At 39.1% G+C, this 22,336-nt stretch overlaps 1 protein-coding gene and 1 non-coding gene across 2 annotated transcripts in view; one reads left to right on the top strand and one right to left on the bottom strand.

Moving 5' to 3' along the window:
* NEGR1 (neuronal growth regulator 1) overlaps positions 1 to 22,336 on the top strand; it is a 932,106-nt gene that overhangs the window by 810,247 nt on the left and 99,523 nt on the right. The gene's annotated exons all lie outside the window — the stretch shown is intronic.
* Positions 7,225 to 7,331, bottom strand: LOC120366148 (U6 spliceosomal RNA). The gene has a single exon (XR_005580896.1). It is a non-coding gene; the product is annotated as a U6 spliceosomal RNA (small nuclear RNA).

Here is a 22,336-nt window from a genome sequence, read left to right as displayed (position 1 = left end):
GTTTTCCTCCCTTAACCCCTGTCCAAGAGAGATTTCTTCTCTGGCAGACAAATGCAACCGATTCTGCCTCAAAAAGATCAATGGGCCGGGCACGGTGGCTCAAGCCTGTAATCCCAACACTTTGGGAGGCCGAGGCGGGTGGATCACGAGGTCGAGAGATCGAGACCATCCTGGTCAACATGGTGAAACCCCGTCTCTACTAAAAATACAAAAAATTAACTGGGCATGGTGGCACGTGCCTGTAATCCCAGCTACTCAGGAGGCTGAGGCAGGAGAATTGCCTGAACCCAGGAGGCGGAGGTTGCGGTGAGCCGAGATCGCGCCATTGCACTCCAGCCTGGGGTAACAAGAGCGAAACTCCGTCTCAAAAAAAAAAAAAAAAAAAAAAAAAAGATCAATGGATTCTTGAGATTAAATCTGATTCCATGCTTACGAAGCAACATTATGAAAATGGAGGGAGGGAGGTCACCATGTTGCCAAGCATGTCAGCACTGCAGTGGAATCCAAATAAAAGGCACTACTATTTATTAGGCAGTTAATCTGTGACAGACACTGTGTTAAATAATTTTAAATCCATTATCTTAGTTAACCATCATGACAACCCCAACACTGGTTATTTTCATCCCAATGAATAAACTGGGATTTTACGGAATAAACTGACGCTGAGAGAGCCAATAAGTGTGGTCAGAGTTCATCTGACTCCAACTCCTACAAACTTAAAAGTTAAGCCAGTTTCTTATCCCACATTCTCACCCATATTTTTAGGGACCTACAAATCTGTGAAAAAAAAATTGAAATTTTGTCTTTTTTGTTTGTTAGATAATCCTTAAATAATCGTTTTACCATATATTTTTTAAAATACATTTCCTTAGCAGTGAATAATGAGCAAGTTTTTTAAATCCCAGGTATACACACCTAGTCTCAGGTCTATAATTTTTTCATATTTTCTCTTTAAAAGGTATTCCTACACATCTCGGTTTGTAAGCACTGTATCAAAATGGGCTGCCTAAGACCTCAGTGTGCATATTACTTTGTGATTCACTTGCTGTGTGATCTTAAGCAGGCTACCTAACTTCCCTGAATCTCAGTTTCTCCTATAAAATCAGGATAAAAACATATACCTAGTAAGAGTTTGAGATATTTTAAGAAAATATCTACAAATTCTAAAATATCTACAAATTTCATAAATATAAACATCAGATTTAATATTGGCTTGCCTACAGGAGAAAGATGTTGATTCACCAGAGTTTTTATTATACATTAAGGAATTGGCATGTATTCTTTAGTCTGTTCTGAATTTATGCAATAAGAGTCCCTTATACAATTTTATCAACACATGAACACAGAAAAAATGGGTTTCTGATCCCACAAAACTGAGAACCAGACCCTAAATAATGGCAGATTCTCCAAGATGAAAACCACCCTGTGTACTTTTCCTCATAACTCATTTTTTTTGAAAGGTGAAGGCAGGGATAGATTTCTGTATTACTCAAACAGAAAATAGGTAGTAGAAAAATATATTCAGCAAACTACTGAACTAAATATGCCTAGTTAACATCAAAAAATCTCAGATTTTAAGTTTTTGAATTATTGTATGTAGTATAATTATAAGGTAATAAAATTGATTTCTGTAAGATTCATCTAAATTCACCCTTTCTAAATTGTATCTATACCTGTATCCATAAACTATTCTGTCAGGAGAAATTCTTTAATCCACCTTATTGACTAGTGACTATAATTATGTGTATTCCTTGTCAATGTTATATATATGGTAGAACCATTAGTTTCTTGATAATTAAGGTAAATATACTAGTTTCTCTTGTATCTCATTCCTATAGCTTATTTATACATTTAAAAAATTCATTCAGCATTTATGCTTTTGTTTCTTTTTTTTATTGCATTTTAGGTTTTGGGGTACATGTGAAGAACATGCAAGATTGTTGCATAGGTACACTCATGGCAGTGTGGTTTGCTGCCTTCCTTCCCCTCACCTGTATCTGTCATTTCTCTCCATGCTATCTCTTCCCACTTGCCCACCCCGCCGTCCCTCCCCCATTCCCCCACAACGGACCCCAGTGTGTAGTGCTCCCCTCCCTGTGTCCATGTGTTCTCATTGTTCAACACCCGCCTGTGAGTGAGAACATGCGGTGTTTGATTTTATGCTCTTGTGTCAGTTTGCTGAGAATGATGGTTTCCAGGTTCATCCATGTCCCTACAAAGGACACGAACTCATCGTTTTTGATGGCTGCGTAATATTCCATGGTGTATATGTACCACATTTTCCCTATCCAGTCTATCATCGATGGGCATTTGGGTTGGTTCCAGGTCTTTGCTATTGTAAACAGTGCTGCAATGAACATTCGTGTGCATATGTCCTTATAGTAGAATGATTTATAATCCTTTGGATATATACCCAGTAATGGGATTGCTGGGTCAAATGGGATTTCTATATTTAGGTCATTGAGGAATCGCCACACTGTCTTCCACAATGGTTGAATTAATTTACACTCCCACCAACAGTGTAAAAGTGTTCCTATTTCTCCACATCCTCTCTAGCATCTGTTGTCTCCAGATTTTTTAATGGTCGCCATTCTAACTTGTGTGAGATGGTATCTCAATGTGGTTTTGATTTGCATTTCTCTAATGACCAGTGATGATGAGCATTTTTTCATATGTTTGTTGGCCTCCGGTATGTCTTCTTTTGTAAAGTGCTTTTGTTTCTAAGTGCTACTTAATTTAGGAATGTTATACATAGTTTTCCTATCAACAGGTGTTATAAAAATGTTGTGTGTTGCCACTAATGCTTTGCCTTTACTTGAGCCTCTGGTGCACAACTGAATGTAATACATACGCTGTTCTCAAACTACATAGCATAACATTTAAAAGACCGGAAATATAGAACAAGAAAGAGTACAGATTCCTTTTACTTGAGTAAAGTCCTGTTATCACAAGATAATCTGCTTCCATTTTCACTTTTGTTTAGTAAAGCATTATGTTAATTTTTTTTAATTTGTATACTTTTTAAGTAAACTCTAGGGGCAAAGTATTTTTATATTTAATATTCTCAACAGAGAGTATTTCATATCAGAAAAGATTCATTTGAATGTAATTGACAGTTATTTTTAAAACATAACACTGGATTCTACAGAAAGGAAGAAAGATTATGTATGTTGAGAGGATAATATTGGTTTCATTTGAGAATAAAGACTATTCATAGTACTTTAATTAAACAAGATATTATGGAGTTTCTCATGCATCATATTTACTTGCATCTAAAATTTTAGTATTTCAAACTTTTTACACATTTCTAATAAATCTGCCTGTTTTTATAATTATACTATAGGTTTTAAAATATGAACCTAAATTAGATGTATTCTTTAACTTTTTTATTCTAAAATTCTGCTGTAGAATTTGGCCAATTTAGTTTGAAAATAAAGGAAGAAAGATGGGCCTCATTATGTTTTCTCAATACATGGTTATTCAGATCAGTTATACTTAATATTGATGCTGTGTGTCTTTAACTGATCTTTCCAGTTCAAATACAGCTGCTGATACTTTGTGACCATAAGAATATTAACAAAGGAACATATTGCTCTTTGATTCAGCTTATCTCAACACAACCATAAAAGCAGTTCCTATCAGATGATTCATTTCACAACATCCTGACATTGATCTACATAGAATCAATAAGTAAAAGTAATGCTTCAGTTCTGTGGAACTTCCAGGGAAGTATCTGGGCTCTTAGAAGCCTAGACTCTTTCCACTATGTTTAGTTGAGCCTCTGATGCACAATTGAATGCAATATATATGATTTGTAGTAGTGAAACAAAGGCTTTAGAAGACAGAGAGGAGTGTTTATACTTCATAGCAAATGCTGGTCTTGTAACATATTTTGAAAGAAAATGATTCTGGTAATCAACTAGATTTAGAGACCCTGCATACTCTATCATTGTCTTAAAAATGTAAGCTATGCTTTAAAAACATTAAAGATTCTGAGAACTTCTGCAATAAAAAGCATAATAACCTGTTTAATTCAGGATTCTCAAAACTTACTTGAGGAAGGAATAGTGCCTTTCCTTTCTTATTAGTGAACATGCAGTTTGCAGAGCATATTTTGCTGAATGCTGCTGTCAACTGCAGTTAAAATGACTGAAAAGCAGTCAAAATGCTGTCTTAACCATCTCTTCTCCAAGGCACCCTCTAAAAGTTCCTGGTAGCCTGGATCTGCAAAATTATCATGTTAACCCTGGAAGTCTGCCCTAGACTTGGAGAACATTTTAACATTGTTTCAGGCCACAAGAGTTTTACTGACTACATCATGCCTTGAGAGACATTTCACAGCCCGAGAAAACTATGAATACATTCAATGTACCAACCTTCCAGTCTGAGTGTATCTTCCATTTTCAAAGTATTTCATCTCTGACTGTGAGAAACACACATTCACCCGTCCGACCCAAGGCAGGGATTCGGAGACCCAGAGAACAGCTGAAGCGAGACTTTTAGTGGAAGTCTTGAAAGATCAGGTGTCTGGTAGGCAGGCACACCTGGGGCAGTTACAGCAGGTAATTTATCTCCTAGCACACAAGTCCCTCCCCCAGTTCCTCATTGGTCAAGTACAATGGGGTTGCAATCTTCCTTGATGTCACCTAGGTTTCATTATCCCCCTTATAAAGTTAGACCCCGTCCCCTTCCCTGCTTAAGTTTCAATTTCCCAATAATGAAACTTCCTTTCCTTTTTTGGGCTGACCCCTCCTCCACATTCTGTTTGCTTATTGTGACCCTTTAAGTGCGGGAGCCATGCGGTTTGTTACATTTGCAGGCCAACTGCCAGTACTTAGATTTATCATGCCTTGAAAATGGACCATTTAAAACGATTTCTTACAAATTCCCTCCTCTTTCCTGTTTACTTTCTTTGGTCTCATTTTCATTCAAACTCTTTTGGTTCTTGAATCACTCTAGAAATTGTTTACTTTTTTCCTTACAGGAGAGTGAGTTTAGTCTGGTTTTTATTAATAGTGGGTTATTTTGCTGGCAAGTTATGGGCATTTGTTTATTAATAGCTGTTTTAATTTATCTCTGTGCTAGTCCCCTTACACAAGGGATAATACAACATCCCACTGCTGTTAAGACTCATGCCACAATTATGAGAGATACAAGGATTGAAGCTACCATGGCTTTTTTTTTTTTTTTTTTTTGAGACGGAGTTTCGCTCTTGTTACCCAGGCTGGAGTGCAATGGCACGATCTCGGCTCACCGCAACCTCCGCCTCCTGGGTTCAGGCAATTCTCCTGCCTCAGCCTCCTGAGTAGCTGGGACTACAGGCATGCGCCACCATGCCCAGCTAATTTTTTGTATTTTTAGTAGAGACGGGGTTTCACCATGTTGACCAGGATAGTCTCGATCTCTTGACCTCGTGATCGATCCACCCGCCTCGGCCTCCCAAAGTGCTGGGATTATAGGCGTGAGCCACCGCACCCGGCCTACCATGCCTTTTTATTTTCCAAACCAACCTTGTAGCCAACCCATTAATGGATCATTAATCAGCATTTTCTGCCAGTTAGTTGGCTAGAGTTGTCAGTCCTTGTAAAGCTTTTGTGATGGTCCCATCTGGGGCAGTATTGTTGGGAATGAAAGTACAACATTTCCCGCCCAACGTAACACAGGAGAGTGCTGTCTTAAACCCAGCGGCTATTTGGATTCAGGCCTTAAATTTATTAGGCAACCCTCTAGGGACTCCTATTGAGTTAACATATATATTGGGATCAAAAGCGTTTGTTAGATCTCTCCAGTTTAAGTGGCCATGTGTATTTTTGGGTATTTTATGGAATGCCAGGGTGAAGGGAATGGCCAATTGGAATAAAGCATAAATTCCGGTCCAATTGGATGAAAGTTATAGAGGGGCCGGGCGCGGTGGCTCAAGCCTGTAATCCCAGCACTTTGGGAGGCCGAGGCGGGTGGATCACGAGGTCAAGAGATCGAGACCATCCTGGTCAACATGGTGAAACCCTATCTCTACTAAAAATACAAAATATTAGCTGGGCATGGTGGCGCCTGCCTGTAATCCCAGCTACTCAGGAGGCTGAGGCAGGAGAATTGCCTGAACCCAGGAGGCAGAGGTTGCAGTGAGCCGAGATCGCGCCATTGCACTCCAGCCTGAGTAAAAAGAATGAAACTCCATCTCAAAAAAAAAAAAAAAGAAAAGAAAAGAAAAAAAGAAGTTACAGAGGTTCCTTTTCCCACAATACCACCAGAAATTAGCCCGGGGTATATGGAGAGCTGAGTAATTGACATTGTCTGACTCATCAGTGACATTTAGGCTTTGGGTACAAGTCAGGAGTTACCCCGCGGTATTACTGAACTCTGCCCTCTGCCTAGAGAGGCAAGAGTAGTGGTGTATATATCCTATAGAAAACTAGGGAATTGCTCTGGGATCTGACCTCTGCAGTGTGAGAAAGAGAAATGACAGAGTCTTACAAGTAAAAGTCTTATTTCCCCATGCATGCTTGTCCTGGTATAGAGCCAACATGCAGTGCATTCGGTTAGGACTGTTACCTCATCCTAGGGGAAATGGAACCACCTGTGCCTGAGGTTGTCCCATAGCACACATGTAGCAGTTACTCTTCTTAAGGGCTTGTACCAAAAATTTGACCCATTCGACCCAGGCATTCACATCCCTATACCCTGTCTCAATTTCTAAGATTCACCTTTACCTTATTTTTACCCTTTTGGAGTCATTATTTGGTGGACTAAAGTGTTTATTAGGATTTGGGGTTGGAGTAGTTCCAGGCAAATGGGAAGCTGAGTTCTTGATTAGTTTAAGGACAAATTGCCCTAGGGAGTCTATCCCTGTGACGTCTGCCCTCACCCATAAACCGGACATGCTACTTTTGGTTCTTGGTTTAGAATTGCTGGATTGTTAATGGTGATGAGTATAGGACTGCATTCTAAATTCTGGCAGTTATCTGCTCGGGAGTGCTTGGACAGATGTAGTTTATTCTTTAAAGGTCTCCAACTTGGAGTTACCCACCCCATGTTTACTGCCTAACCCTGAAATTGGGTAGTCCACCATATATTATCTCAGCTGGGCCAGGGTGATGCCCTACTGTGACCCATATCTGGTTCGGGGCAAAGATATTTATCTGCCTGTTAGAGCTGTCTCTGATTTTCCAAATTCCCACAGGGTAAGACCTGGCAGGCATCAAATCTTTTTTTTTTTTTTTTTTTTTTAATATGGAACACTTAATGAATTTGTGTGTCATCCTTGTGCAAAGGCCATGCTAATCTTCTCTGTGTTATTCCAATTATATTATATGTGCTGCTGAAGCGAGCACAGCATTAAATCTTATAGTTGGAGGTGCTACCATTTTGGTTACATTAATTACCATCCTGATTGGGTAGAGAGGAGTTCTCTGCCAGTTTCCATTTCGACCTTTTGCTTTTTGTATAGTAGCCCACCCAAGCCATATTAATTCTCGGAAATGGGGCCAACTTTCAGAAATGGGGCCAGCCCATGTTTTCTTTTTAGATTTTTCTCAAAATTAACTTCAAGGGTTCCTCGGGTGACCCATGGACTTTCTGCTGGTCTTTTTCCCTTCCTCCTGGGATCTCTTTTCCTAGTCCCTTGACTCGAGTGTGGTGAGTCCACCCCCGTCCAGCTGTTTGCATGGTCATATTAGTGGTCAGGAGCACTTAATAGGAACCTCCCCTGCTTGGGTAGAGCTTGTCTTCTTTGCACATTTTATTTAGCACCAAGTCACCAGGCTGGAAGTGGTGAACCACAAACTTAAGAAGCAGAGTTTGAGTCAGAAGTCCTTTTAACCTAAGGGATGACAAGGTGGAGGATATGGCCAGTATACAATTTCTTAAGAATTGGCTGGGTGTGGTGGCTCACGCCTGTAATCCCAGTACTTTGGGAGGCTGAGGTGGGCAGATCACGAGGTCAGGAGATCGAGACCATCCTGGCCAACATGGTGAAACCTGGTCTCTACTAAAAAATACAAAAATTAGCTGTGTGTGGTGGCATGTGCCTGTAATCCTAGCTACTTGGGAGGCTGAGGCAGGAGAATGGCTTGAACCAGGGAGGTGGAGATTGCAGTGAGCCAAGATCAAGCCACTGCACCACTTCAGCCTGGTGACAGAGCGAGACTCTGTCTCAAAAAATAAAAAAATTTAAAAAAAATTAAAAAAGGCATTGATTCTTGGTTTACAGAGTAGTGAAATTTGTAGCTCTTCCCAACTATGGTAGCACATATAATAAATTGTAGGGAGATAATTCCAAGTCATTTTGGGGGGGTGAGGGGGAACAGGCTGTCCTAATCCTAAGAAATGCTATTGGAAGACATCTGTTCAAGGCATTTTAGTTTCTAAGATTAGTTTGGTGATATGTTTTTTGAGAGTTTGATTGATTGATTGATTCTTTTTACCTTTCTAGAGAAAGGGAGGTGCCAAGGAGTGTGATAATTCCATCTAATTTGTAAACTTTTTATAATTCCCCTTAACACCCTTGAGGTAAAGTGGCTTCCATTTTCTGAATTAATATTTTTCACCAGGCCAAATCTAGATACAATCTGTTCTAATATTATTTTGACCACATTCCCAGCAGTGGCTATTGGAAGGGGAAAGGCTTCCACCTAGCTAGAAAAGTGATCTGTAATTGCCAGTGACTACTTTAATTTTCCTACTTTGGGCATTTCTGTGAAATTTACTTGAATGCTTTCAAATGGTCTTAGTTCAGGAGGTCTTCCTCTCATTAATTACCTTTTTGTTTATCCTTTGACAAGTTATGTAACTTTCACATACTTGTTTAGTGAGGGTATAAATCCCTATACACCCATGATTCTTAAATATTACGTTACACAGAGCCTGTTGTAATAACTCCCTTTGAGTAATATAGACGTTAGGGTTTTTTTTTGTTTTTTGAGGGGAGGGATTTACTTATTATTTCTTTTCCATTAGGAAGTACCCTATTCCCATCTATAGTTCAAGTGATGCCTATCCTAATTCTTCCTTCTCCTCTCTGGTAAACTGGGGCCTTAATGCTATACTAGGAATGTCTGGGATCAGGCTAAGTGGTCTAATTTTTGCATTCAGGGAAGCTTGCTTAGAACTTCATTTGCAACCCTTTTCCTTCAGCTTTTATAGTGTTCCCTTTCTGATGACTATTTACATGAACTACGCCTACCTCTGCTGGAAGAAGGAGCCTTTTTAAAACCTGTTTTTGACCAGCTCCCCTGTACTGATTCTTTTCCCCTGCTATTTATTAGACTCTGCTTTGTTTGGATTTTTTTTTTTTTTTCTTTTAGACAGAGTATCGATCTGTCACCAGGTTGAAGTGCAGTGGTGCAATCTCGGCTCACTGCAATCTCCACCTCCCGTATTCAAGCAATTCTCCTGCCTCAGCCTCCCGAGTAGCAGGGATTACAGGTACGCACTACCACACCCAGGTAATTTTTTGCATTTTTAGTAGAGATGGGGTTTCACCATGTTGGCCCAGATGGTCTCGATCTGCTAACCTCGTGATCCGCCTGCCTCAGCCTCCCAAAGTGCTGGGGTTACAGGCATGAGCCACCACACCCAGCCCAGATCTTTTTTTTTTTTTAAGTGTGTACTATACCACAGGCATATTTAGAATCAGTATATATAGTGCCTTCTTGGCCTTCAGGGACCTTTAAGACTGGTTAAGAGGATATAATTTAGAGGTTTGGGCCAACTGGCCATAAGGTAATTTGCTTTTCTCACATAAGGAGTGTTTATTTTCATCAATGACATCATAACCATTATGGTGTTGCTGTTGTTATATGTAGTTGTCGGGTTTTTTTTGTTTGTTTGTTTTTTTGAGATGGAGTTTCACTCTTGTTACCCAGGCTTGAGTGCAATGGCACGATCTCGGCTCACCACAACCTCCGCCTCCTGAGTTCAGGCAATTCTCCTGCCTCAGCCTCCTGAGTAGCTGGGATTATAGGCACGCACCACCATTCCCAGCTAATTTTTTGTATTTTTAGTAGAGATGGGGTTTCACCATGTTGACCAGGATGGTCTCGATCTCTTGACCTCGTGATCCACCCGCCTCGGCCTCCCAAAGTGCTGGGATTACAGGCTTGAGCCACTGTGCCCGGCCAGGTGTTGTTTTTTATCTATCATTTGGGAGGACCCATTCACAGACAGCCTTACCCCATCATGTAGTGGAGCTTCCCTAAGGTCTGGGTTAACTTTGGTTTTGTATTTTCTGATATCTAAGCAGTTACGGTCTGATGTCTTTTGTTCCCCTCTCCTTTCCATAGGAAACTGGCTGAATTCAGGCAAGTATTTGTTGTTATGACTAAATCATTTTTTTCTAGTATGATGGCTTCATATTTTAGAACCTGAGAATCTGTTAACCATTTCCTGGCTTTTTGGTTTAATATATTCCTGACCTGGTGTGGGGTGCTTAGTGTTAGGGCCCCACCAAAGGTTAGCTTTCAACTCTCCTCTGCTAGCAGGGCTGTGGCAGCTTCTGTTTGCACACAGTTGGGCCACCCCCAGGAGACAGGATGGAGAAGCTTGGAGACAAAAGTAACAGGTTGCCTCTTTCCTCCCCAATTCTGAGTGAGCAGCCCAAGGCCATGCCCTGGTCTAGTGTTACAAACAGATAGAATTGTTTTTCTGAAGATGGGAGGGCTAGGACCAGGGCTGTAATGAGGGTCTGCTTTAGGTCTTTCATTGCCTGAATTTTCTCTGCGGACCATTGCAAGGGATTGGGTTCCTTTTTCAGTGACTTTAGATACAGAATTTTTGTCTTTTAAGCATATGAATTAATCCATAACCTACAGTAGCTAGTCAAACCTAAAAATTTCTGGAATTCCCTCTGATTCTTAGGCAAAAGCAGAACCACTATTCCTGATACTCTTTCTGGGTTTATTCTCTGCGTCCCTTCACTAATCAGGTGTCCTAAATATTTAACTTTTTTTCCCCTACAAATTGCAATTTATTCTTAGGATTTGCAATCTCCTTTCCCCTAGAAAATTAAGTAAGCTTACAGTGGTTTTTGATATCTTGGCCCTTCTCTCCTCAGAAATTAAAAGATCATTCATATAAATATTATAACAACTGAATTGCCCTGAAAGGTTGGAATTCCTCCAGGACTTCTAAGGTTTGACCAAATAAACTTGAGGCATGCATGAAACCTTATGGCAGCACAATCCAGTGATATTGCTGTTTTCTCCCAGTTATAGGATTTTCTCATTTAAAGGCAGAGGTCCCTACACCTAAAGTCGAACCCAGAATGCGTCTTTTAGATCCACCACACTGAACTGCTTATGTCTATAGTAGTATCTCACCTAAAGAGGGTGTAGGGGTTAGGCACCACAGGGTGACAGGTCTCAACAATTTCATTTATAGCCCTTAGATCTGGCACCAATTTATATGACACATTAGGCTTTTTGACTGCGAGAATCAGAGTTATTGTAGGGTGACATGCAGAGTTCTAATAGTCCTTCTTCAATGAATCTCTTTATTACCAGTTGGAGACCTTTTCTCCCTTTAATAGAAATGAGATGTTGTTTTTTGCAAACTATATCTCCTGGCTGTTGTAGTTTAATCTGTAAGGGTGTGATTTTTTTTTTTTTTTTTTTTTTTTGAGACGGAGTTTCGCTCTTGTTACCCAGGCTGGAGTGCAATGGCGCGATCTCGGCTCACCGCAACCTCCCCCTCCTGGGTTCAGGCAATTCTCCTGCCTCAGCCTCCTGAGTAGCTGGGATTACAGGCACATGCCACCATGCCCAGCTGATTTTTTGTATTTTTAGTAGAGACAGGGTTTCACCATGTCAACCAGGATGGTCTCGAACTCTCGACCTCGTGATCCACCCGCCTCGGCCTCCCAAAGTGCTGGGATTACAGGCTTGAGCCACTGCGCCCGGCTAAGGGTGTGATTTTTAACCATCCCCTATTGCCTTTCCTAACGCAGACAAGGGGATTAATTTTTTTTCTCCTCCTCTGTTAGGAGGCCTACCTTTACTTTTATTTGTCCTTCCTCTATTCCTGATCCTAAACCCAACCTCACAATCATGTTTTGACCCAGGAGGTTAGTTCCTGCTTCAGGAACATATAAGAGTGACTCCTCAATTTGTTCAGGTCACAATCCAATTAACATTTTCTTGAATATTGGAACCTGAAATCCCTTCCCTTTTACTCCTGACACTGTCAATGTTTTTTTTAGAGTTTTGTGCCACTTGGTTGGTGAATCAGGGAGGAGCGAGCTGCTCCAGTATTAACCAAAAATGTTACTTCTTCCTCCCATCCCACTTTCAAATTTAGTAAGAGTTCCTGGTGGGACCTACTCAGAAGGAACCCCTAAACCCTCTAGTCTTCATTAAGTTATGAAGGGGATTACCTTTTCTTCCTTATTCCATTCAGAACATTTTCTTTTAAAATGTCCTGGCTTTCTAACTTGTAACATTTACTCACAGTCTTAGGAGGATTTTTCCTGCATTTCTCGTCTTCTTTGTGTTGAAATCTGTCATTCCCTTGTCTCCTTTGAGAGGGATCTTGATGGAGCCTTTTTTGGACTACCTTTTTCCCAGTGGAAACTATGATTTTTGCTTTTTGTTTCTGATTTTCTTCCTCTCTCCATACAAAGACTGTTTGAGCTTCCCTCAGTAATTCCTCAATCAGTTTCTCATTTCATTCTTCAATCTGTTTTTCTAATTTTTTGTAATGTTAGGCCAGCTCTTAGTTACAAAATTAACCTTTAAGAGGCCTTGCCGTACTGGGTCCTCTGGATCTAATTAGGAGTATTTTTTTCCCCCATCTAATCTCTGAGCCTCTGTAGGAATGCAGAGGTTGTTTCCTCTTTTTCTTGTTGAATCTTGTATGCCTTTGAGACATTTTGTGTCCTAGGAGTGAACTCTTTTATCCCTTTATTAGTTCTCTGAGCTCTCACATTTGGGCCTAGTCCCTGGGATCATTATTATCCCATTAAGGATTAATATTTGGAAATTTTTGTTCAGCTGGCAAGACTTCTTGCCCAGGAGGGTGTTGCCTATCCCAGATGGTTATGGTCGCTTTCCTAATCATTTGCCTCTTTTCTCCTGTGAACAGGATATTTCTGATAGACATCATTTTAGCCACATATGAAAGCTGGGTCCTAGGAATTGGTCCAGCTGGTCTGCTAAACTTGAGGGGATCTTCTGGGAGTGGTTTTATTTCCTTTTAGAAATTCCTAACTTCAGTACTTGTAAGAGGAACATTTACAAAGCCAATATCTACCTGTGCTATGGGAACTTCCCTAAGGGGGAACATGCTAGATGCCTGCTATGTGGAAGCGATAGGGAAGTTCTCAACATCCCTCTTATGCTGTTCTAATTCTTTTCTTAAATTTGAATAAGGATTTAAAGGAGCAGTTGGTTTGGCTCCCCCATGGTCTCCAGGTCTTTCTTTCTGTAACCCTCCTTTTGCCCCTTGATCTTCCAGTCCCCTATGTTGTAAGACGTATAGAGGGGACACACATGACAGGGGGTCCCGGGGCATTTCACTGGGTGAAGAATTTTTACTAGGCTCTTCTTCTTTGATGGAGAACATGAGGGCTAATTCCATGATCCAGCAGAGAACATAGCCTATCTCTTCTTGTGAGGATGGGATTTTATTATTCATGTAGAGAATTAAAGCTTGGCGCACCCAAACCTCATTTGAGCCAAATCTAAGCCAAAAGACCAAAGGCTTACACGTGGGGTCTTTGGGCCAGATAAGACAGCAATATTTTATTACCTTTTGCTTTTCCTTGTCCCTGGTTTGAGGGTTGTCCCTACAAACCTGCAACATTCTCCCCAAAGGACTTTCTGGGACAGGCGTCCCCAAACTTTTTACACAGGGGGCCAGTTCACTGTCCCTCAGACCGCTGGAGGGCCACCACATACTGTGCTCCTCTCACTGACCACCAATGAAAGAGGTGCCCCTTCCTGAAGTGCGGCGGGAGGCCAGATAAATGGCCGCGGGCCGTAGTTTAGGGATGCCTGATCTGGGAGAATGTCATAGAGACTCTCTTTGGCTCCCTCTTTCTGTTGTCCCCTAGGCCTAGAATTTCTGTTTCCTATTTTTGATCAGCCTGTGTCCGAGCTTTTCCTTTGTACTCAACTCCCCTACTGGAGGTTTCTTGCAAACCCTGAGAATTGCTTTGTGTGTCTCTGGCCATTTCCCTTACGGGAAAACAGAACCGTGGATTGGGACTTTTCACTTGTTTCACACCTAGGGCACACACACACTCGACTTATGAACATGCTAAACCACCAAGGCTGGACTTACAGTCCAATTTTCCTACCTTGGTTCATGCACGAGGTTGCCTAGTGGCCATGGTGCCCGTTTCTTGTGTCACCTCTGCTGCCTCCTGAATAACAGCCTCAGGTTTGTCTATGGCCTCGGCGGGAAGCTGGGAAACTCAGAGTGGGTACCTAAATCTGGTGGGATGCACCTCCCCTCTCTGCCAGAGTTCCACTCCATGAAGGCACAGAGATCCCAGACAAGCCCCCAGGTTTGTGAGAAATACACATTTACCCATCCAAATCCAAGGAATGGACTCAGGGACATAAAGAACAGCAGAAGTGAGACTTTTAATGGCAGTCTTACAAGATCAGGTGTCTGGTAGGCAGGCACACCTGGGGCAGTTACAGCAAGTAATTTATCTTCTGGCATGCAAGTCCCTCCGCCAGTTCCTCATTGGTTGAGGACTGTGGGATTACAATCTTCCTGGATGTTGCCTAAGTTTCATTTTCGCCCTTATAAGGTTATACCCAGTCCTCTTCCCTCTTAAGTTTCAATTTCCCAATAATGAAACTTTCTTTTCTTTTATGGGCTCACCCCTCCTCTACCATCTGTTTTCCTATTGCAACCTTCTAGGTGCATGAACCAAGAGGTTTGTTATATTTGCAGGCTGACTACCAGGACTTAGATTTATCATGCCTTGAAAATGGACCATTGAAAATGTTTTCTTACATGACCAAATAACCATAGGGTACATCTAATTATATATTCAATTTACAATAATCTGAAGTTTAAGTAGAAACACTTTCATTTCACCCTTGTTTATTTCCATGTATTTTGCCTCCAGAAAGTTGGATAAAAAGTCAGCAGAGTTCCATACACATGCCAAGATGTTTATCAATGTTTAACTTTTGAATGAAGTAATTAATATGCTTTATTTCAACAAATAATTCTGTGCAATTTATAACTGTAATATACTCTACCTAGGGTAAACATATAAAAGACCTTTACATATATTTTATTCTTTTTATCTGTAGTTATGCTATATGAAATTTCTTGTTTATATTTTTTATGAACATTATCTTTTCACACTCACATTGTTTTAGATTTTGGCATTCTTTGACATACCACTAGTGAGTGGACATACTTCTATCAACATAGAATCACTGATCATTTTAATTTGTAGAGGGCACATAAAAATCTGCTATTCTTTATAATCTGCTACTCTTTACCAAGAGTCATGCAGCTCTTGGTAGTAGTCAGGTTATAGAACATAGGTATAACATTTCTCAATCCAGGGAAAATCCATTTTATAACCCAAGAAAATGATGTTTGGATTTTTCACCAATATTTCAAACTGTGGGATCTTTCAGACTCCAAACTGCATAAAAATTTATGTTGAGGCTGGGCACAGGTAATCCCAGCACTTTGAGAGGCTGAGGTGGGTGGATCACAAGGTCAAGAGATCAAGACCATCCTGGCCAACATGGTGAAATCCTGTCTTGACTAAAAATACAAAAATTAGCTGGGTGTGATGGTGTGCACCTGCTGTCTCAGCTTCATGGGAGGCGGAAGCAGGAGAATCACTTGAACCTGAGAGGTGGAGGTTGCAGTGAGCTGAGATTGCACCACAATACTCCAACCCTACAACAGAAGTGAGACTGTATAGAAAAAAAAAATTTATGTTGAAAATATTTACTTCATAATAAGGTTAAAGTTCATTTTATTCATTGAATCACAACTAAGGCATAACAAATAATGCATTTATTTAAAAGAAAATATGCCATCATTGATTTAGAAATATATATCAATTGTCTATATATGCCAAGTTATTAAAAAGTTATGTGTTTATCATAAATCAACTCATTATTAGATATCTAACAGAAATGTGTATGTGTGCACACATGCCTGCACATTTGTGTATAGAGTAATAGATAATAATAAATACATGGGCCAATAATAAATACATTGAAAATCTGATATTCATTCTTTGGTGTTATTTGCATATTAATGTCAATGTTATTGTGAAATAAGACAAATATGTGACAATTTTCAAGACCACATAAGAAAGTTACAATACAATGTTTCAAATTAATGTGTTTAAACATATAGTTGGCTCTCTGTCTTTTGGGTTCTGCATCTGTGGATTCAATCAACCACAGATGAAAAGTATTCAAAAATAAAATAATACATACAAATTAAAATAATACAAATAAAACATGTAGTATAACCACTATTTAAAGAACATTTACATTTTATTAGATATTATAAATAATCTAGGGATGATTAAAAGTAGATGGTAGGCTATGCATTGGTTACATGTATATGCTACACCATTTTATATAAGGGACCTGAGCATTCACAGAGTTTGGTATTGCCAAGGGTCCTCAATTCAATCCTCCATGGATACTGAGGGACAACTGTACTATTAAGTTGCCCTACAAACATTAAGTGCTGATAGATCTTAAGAAAGAGTGTACTGCAGTTGGCTGAAATGATGAGGGAGAATTTTGAGGATAAGGTGGTACTTCATCTGATGTTTAGAAGTTCAAAAAGGTTTACACAGGCAAAGAAGATCAGACCTTTTTATGTAACATGAAGAAATTGATTAATTCCAAAAGTCAAGATAAAATGCTTGTCCAAAACTGAATTTTAGCTTTTTAAATCTTATTAAATAATAAAAACTAGAGTCCTGGTGGAAAGGTCAGACTAAGATAAAATGAAGAAAGTGAATATTGTATTTTCTCATTTAGATGATTCTATAGGTCATTAATTTGGCCATACATAGCTTTATTCATTCTGATCCTGACCTGACCCTCATAGCTAGAGAGAAAACATATTTAAACCACGCAGTCATTGGCAATAATATATCCAACATAATTGTAACCTTATTAAACTATGACATGGTGAGTTAAACAAAATGTACCTACAGACAATTTTCTTGAAGTATATTTATATATACAGGAGAAAGACCATAGAAACTGTACAAACTCATTCTTTTGGTATTACATTTGATTCTTTGAATTCATAAAATATCCTTTATTAAATAATCCTTATAAGTTGTGTTTATAAAATTGAATTTTAATTCAGTAAAGAGAAGCATATTGCACATCATTATGATAGCTATGATTGACAGTTTGGTGAGACTCAGTGTTGAAGTAAGATGCCAGTTAAACAGTTAATGGCCTATACATTGATGACATTTATTATGGTGAAATATTTTAATTCAAGTGTTTCGATAAAATGTGGTGCATATTTTTATTTTGTGGGTGCATTTTTTTTTTGAGACAGAGTCTCACTCTGTCACCCAGGCTGTAGTGCAGTGGCGTGATCTCGGCTCACTGAAACCTCCTCCTCCCGGGTTCAAGTGATTCTCTGGCCTCAGCCTCCCAAGTAGCTGGTACTACAGGTGCATGCCACTACACCCAGCTAATTTTTGTATTTGTAGTAGAGATGGGGTTTCAACATATTAGCCAGGATGGTCTTGATCTCATGACCTCATGATCCGCCCACATCAGCCTCCCAAAGTGCTGGGATTACAGGCATGAACCACCGCTCCCAGCCCAGGTTAATTATTTTTCTATCACCAATAGATTGCACTAGATCAGGAATTACAAATAGGTCTCATTCTACCTGCCTAGTCTTGTTGATTGGTAGTGAACATTTGATGCAAAGATTAAGAAGGATCATGTGGCTCAGGGGTCATGAAGAAATGATTCCTTCCTTCTTTTCTTCCTTCTTTCCTTCCTTCCTTCTTTCCTTCCTTCCTTCCTTCCTTCCTTCCTTCCTTCCCTCTTTCCTTCCTTCCTTCCTTCCTTCCTTCCTTCCTTCCTTTCTTCCTTCCTTCCTTCCTTTTCCTTTTCCTTTTCCTTTTTGAGACAGAGTTTTGCTCTTGTTGACCAGACAACAGTGCAATGGCACAATCTCAGCCCACCACAACCTCTGCTTTCTGGGTTCAAGTGATTCTCCTGCCTCAGCCTCCTGAGTAGCTGGGATTAAAGTCATGCCCCACCACGCCTGGCTAATTTTGTAATTTTTTTAGTAAAGACAGTGTTTCTCCATGTTAGTAAGGCTAGTCTCCAACTCCTCCGGTGATTTGTCTGCCTCAGCCTCCCAAAGTGCTGAGATTATAGGCGTAAGCCACCACACCCGGCCATACTTTCTTCATGATAATGATTCAGGGATCATGTCAGGGATCAAGAAGAAATGATACTCGGATAAGGTTATAATATTGCTATCCTCATGGGATTATAAGCGTCATGAAGTTAGGAGCACTGTGTTCTTTGTCACATTTTGAGTGCCTAAAATAATTCCCAGCACATGGTAAATACTAAAATATAATGTATAACTATATATATGTATATATATATTGTACACACACATATACACATATATAATTATGTGCAAGGAAAAGAGGAAGGAATGGCAGAACACATGGGACATATATGCCTTCTCTGCACTAGGTGATTGCAAACTGCCAAGATCTATAAGTCACAATCCTCAAGCATGTGTTGAAATAGTATCTGGACCATTTTTAAAAAGAAATTTTGAATGTTAAAAATAAAAACTGGCTTATACATATGGAAACATATCATAAACCCAATAAATCCCAACAAGAGATCTGATTTCTAAACCATTCTGTTAGACACCTAATGAAAGTTCATTTTGTCACATAGAAAAGAATAAACTCTTGCTGAAAACTAACATTACTTAAGTTTTTTAAAAAGAGAGAAAACAAAGCTGAATTCTGAATTTTTCTCAAGGTCTTTGCATGTATGTTGCTGCATCAGAAGTCAGTAGTCAGCAGAGGATTTCTCACTGGTAGGAAATGGATTTGCCTTTGAAGCGACTTTGGATAAATCTGGCTGCATCTAAGAGATGAAAATGATGGAAGCCAAGAGACCTGGCAGGCAGCTGGGTAGTGGGCACCCCTACAACTATCTCTACTGAATATATTCCCTATAGTGAAGTAGTGACCTTCAGGTCTCCTATGATTAAGGCAAATGATCTTAGGAGTGGTCATGAGTATGCACATTGATTGGGCTTGGCAGATTGCATAATCAACTGTAAATTAGCTTTTGGAAATGACTGGCTATACCCAGCGAGCAGAAGAAATGGAAGCAAGGGGATCTGGCAGACAGCAGGTAGCCTTAGCAGCTGTATGAGTTACAGTCCCATAATTTTATGATGAAAAGAGTGAAGCCTGGACCTTTCATAGCTGTGCTTTTCATTTCTGATATTTGGAGGAATTGCAGGATGGAGCTGCACACCCGAGCAATTTACCCTCAGGGTAGCGGTAAAGCAGAGTGAAAAAGTCTTACTTATATTGGTACATCTCCTGAAGCATGATATGCACATCCTTTTTCTTTATATCCAGAAGAAAAGCACAACATCTGCTCTACTGATAATTAGAAACCAGGCTTGTCTGATAAAAGGATACTAATTTTCACTTCATAGATTAATAGACCTTGGGAAGTCAACAAGTCCATCGCACTATCTTACTGCAGAATATTTCCTAAACCAGAAGGAAAGAGATATAGGCATGCTTTACAATATTATAAATTGAAAGAGATATAGGCATGCTTTACAATATTATAATTCTAATGCTATAAAATTCATCTGAATACATGCAGCGTCGAATTGCTAAACCATTCCAGGAAAAGAGCCGACTAGATGACCATTATCTTTCAATTGTCCGATGAGTCCACATTTTCTTGTTTGTATATTTTATTAGACAGAACAGGCTCAGACTGACAAAAAAAGTTCCAATTCGACAAGTATTAATGAACTCATGTTGAATTTTTAGTGATGTGCAACAGCCAGTGGAAGCTATTAGCTCCTAAGTTTTAATTCAACATACATTTGTTTCTGCAATTGAAAAAGGTAAATGATGTCTTTTAATAACATAATTTAGCACCCTATCCTTACTAAAAGATAGAGGATATATAGTTTAGCAGTTTGTCTTGAATAAAAGAGGTATCAACAAATAGAAAAGGAAGTTCTAATCAGATCACACAAGTGTTAGGTTTTATTTTACCTGAAATATTTGTTTGATCTATGTCTCATCATTTTTCCTATGCTGCATATGTTTACACTTGTAGCATATTAAATAAGCCTTTTAAGTTGTGTTTCTAAAATTGAATTTTGCAACTGTGCATTTTTTCATCATTCTTTCCACTTAACTTCTCAAAACTATAGATTATATACTGAAAACGAACAAGATGAGTTCTTAACCATAATTTAGAGAAACAACATACCAATTCTATCCTGGGAATCAGTTTCCTTGGAAGTAATTTATTCATCTGATTTTATAAAAGAGATCAATAACCCTGTTTCAAAAAGCTTCTTAAATCATCTTAGAAAAAGCATATTTGAGAAAAAATATGGAATTATAGTAAATGTTTCTGTTTAAAAGAGAAATCCATATTTTAAGAAATTTAGAATGAACTCTGATATTTTTATCTATATTTATGATATACACACATATGTGGTATCATTTCAGCAGACTATTTGAACACAGGAAATTGTAAATATTATGTACATTGCTTACTGAATGAATGCATCTCTTTCAATCAGAAAAGGTAGTTTCTCTTTCCTTAAAAAATCAGGAATAGAAATAACATGTACCAATTGATCAGCACTTACCAGTAGATAAAGTACTAACTGGTATTGCTTCAACTAGAGATGCATTTTGCACTGAAAATTTCAATATTAATAAACTCTTTGCCCAATTATTTCTAGTATACTGAAGAGGGATAGTGTTATGCAAAGTGGGCATACCACACTTTGCATACCTGATGCATAAAAGCTAATGTTTCAAACAGAAATCAGATTAAGCACATCAAAACCTAATACATTATTTTGATTTGTCGATTTTCCAGTATTGAAAATTGATGTTAGCAAAGTTGCAGGTGGCTTAAGTGCATGAGGGGTTTAGCCGAAAATGAAGACTGCTCATAAAGTAGAAATGTACACATTTATTCCACTGATAGGTCATCATAGACGTCTAGCGGGTGAATAATGAATTCTTACCTTGTAACTGATCTATCGCACATCCCCCTAGCTCAGTCAGGCTCTGTCGTGTGATTTTAGCAGAACAAGAGATAATCAAACATCCTGTTTTTATAGAATTTTCCCAATTTAGGGTCCTGCAGGGCCCTCTAGGATGCCTATTTGAGATGTTTTTCTTTCTGAAAAGCATTATCTTGGGATTAAAAAAAAAATGTAATCTGTCATAATCCTAGCCCAAGGAAATATGAATCCTGGTCTCCTTACAGTTCTCAGAGAAGTAAAAATAAAACCAAAAGGCAAGATGTTTTCCACAAGGAAGGGATATCAAACTTCTGGCCAACGAACACCTTCCTTCTTCTCATCCCCTTTTCTACCACCTGCTGCTGTACACAAGCCAAGAATCAACCCATCACCATTTCTGATTTCAGAATTTTTCTGAGTTTCTATGAATATCTTCCTCCAACTAGTTCTGGAAGCCAAAGTGAGCCCACTTCTGCCCTTTTAATTCCTCTACTCCTTCTGGTTTGTTTCCTGTTTCCATCTTGCTATACTTATGTGCTGTTTATGACTACTCTTCCTGTTTTCTGTCTATTCAGAGTATTCATGTCACTAAGAATTATCCATTTGTGTTAAACTTGACAGGGTCACCACACTGACTGTTGGCATCTTTCATGCAAAAAGGAAATTGGAAAAAAATATAATTAAAAAGAAAACTACCAGTCACAGACAGAGCATATAGACTCATATAAAACTGTAAGATGTGGAAAAGGCAGAGACCTATTCCCAAATCATGAAGCCTCTGTAATAAACTTCTATCAAAAAAAAAAGTTGCAACAGTGATCAAATACCATCATCAGCTATTCATCTCTGGAAAGTTGATGACACGTTTTCAGTGCGTAGCATGTGCTTTTAAAAATGTTAATAGAACTGTTGAACTATTTTGTTTAAACAATGGTTCCTTAGGAAAATGATTGATGCCTTCTTGCCAGTATCACTACCATCCTCTTATTCATTTTCACAGCAGTATATAGTCTTCTCTCTCCTTGTTATATTTTGTTCTGATCTCAGAAGTTACCACATTACTAAATATCCATGG

This window comes from Saimiri boliviensis, chromosome 11, assembly GCF_048565385.1.
Source record: "Saimiri boliviensis isolate mSaiBol1 chromosome 11, mSaiBol1.pri, whole genome shotgun sequence".
In the NCBI taxonomy this organism is placed as follows: Eukaryota; Metazoa; Chordata; class Mammalia; order Primates; family Cebidae; genus Saimiri; species Saimiri boliviensis.
Note: the sequence above shows the minus strand (reverse complement) of the source record. Positions and strands in the feature narration are given on the sequence as shown.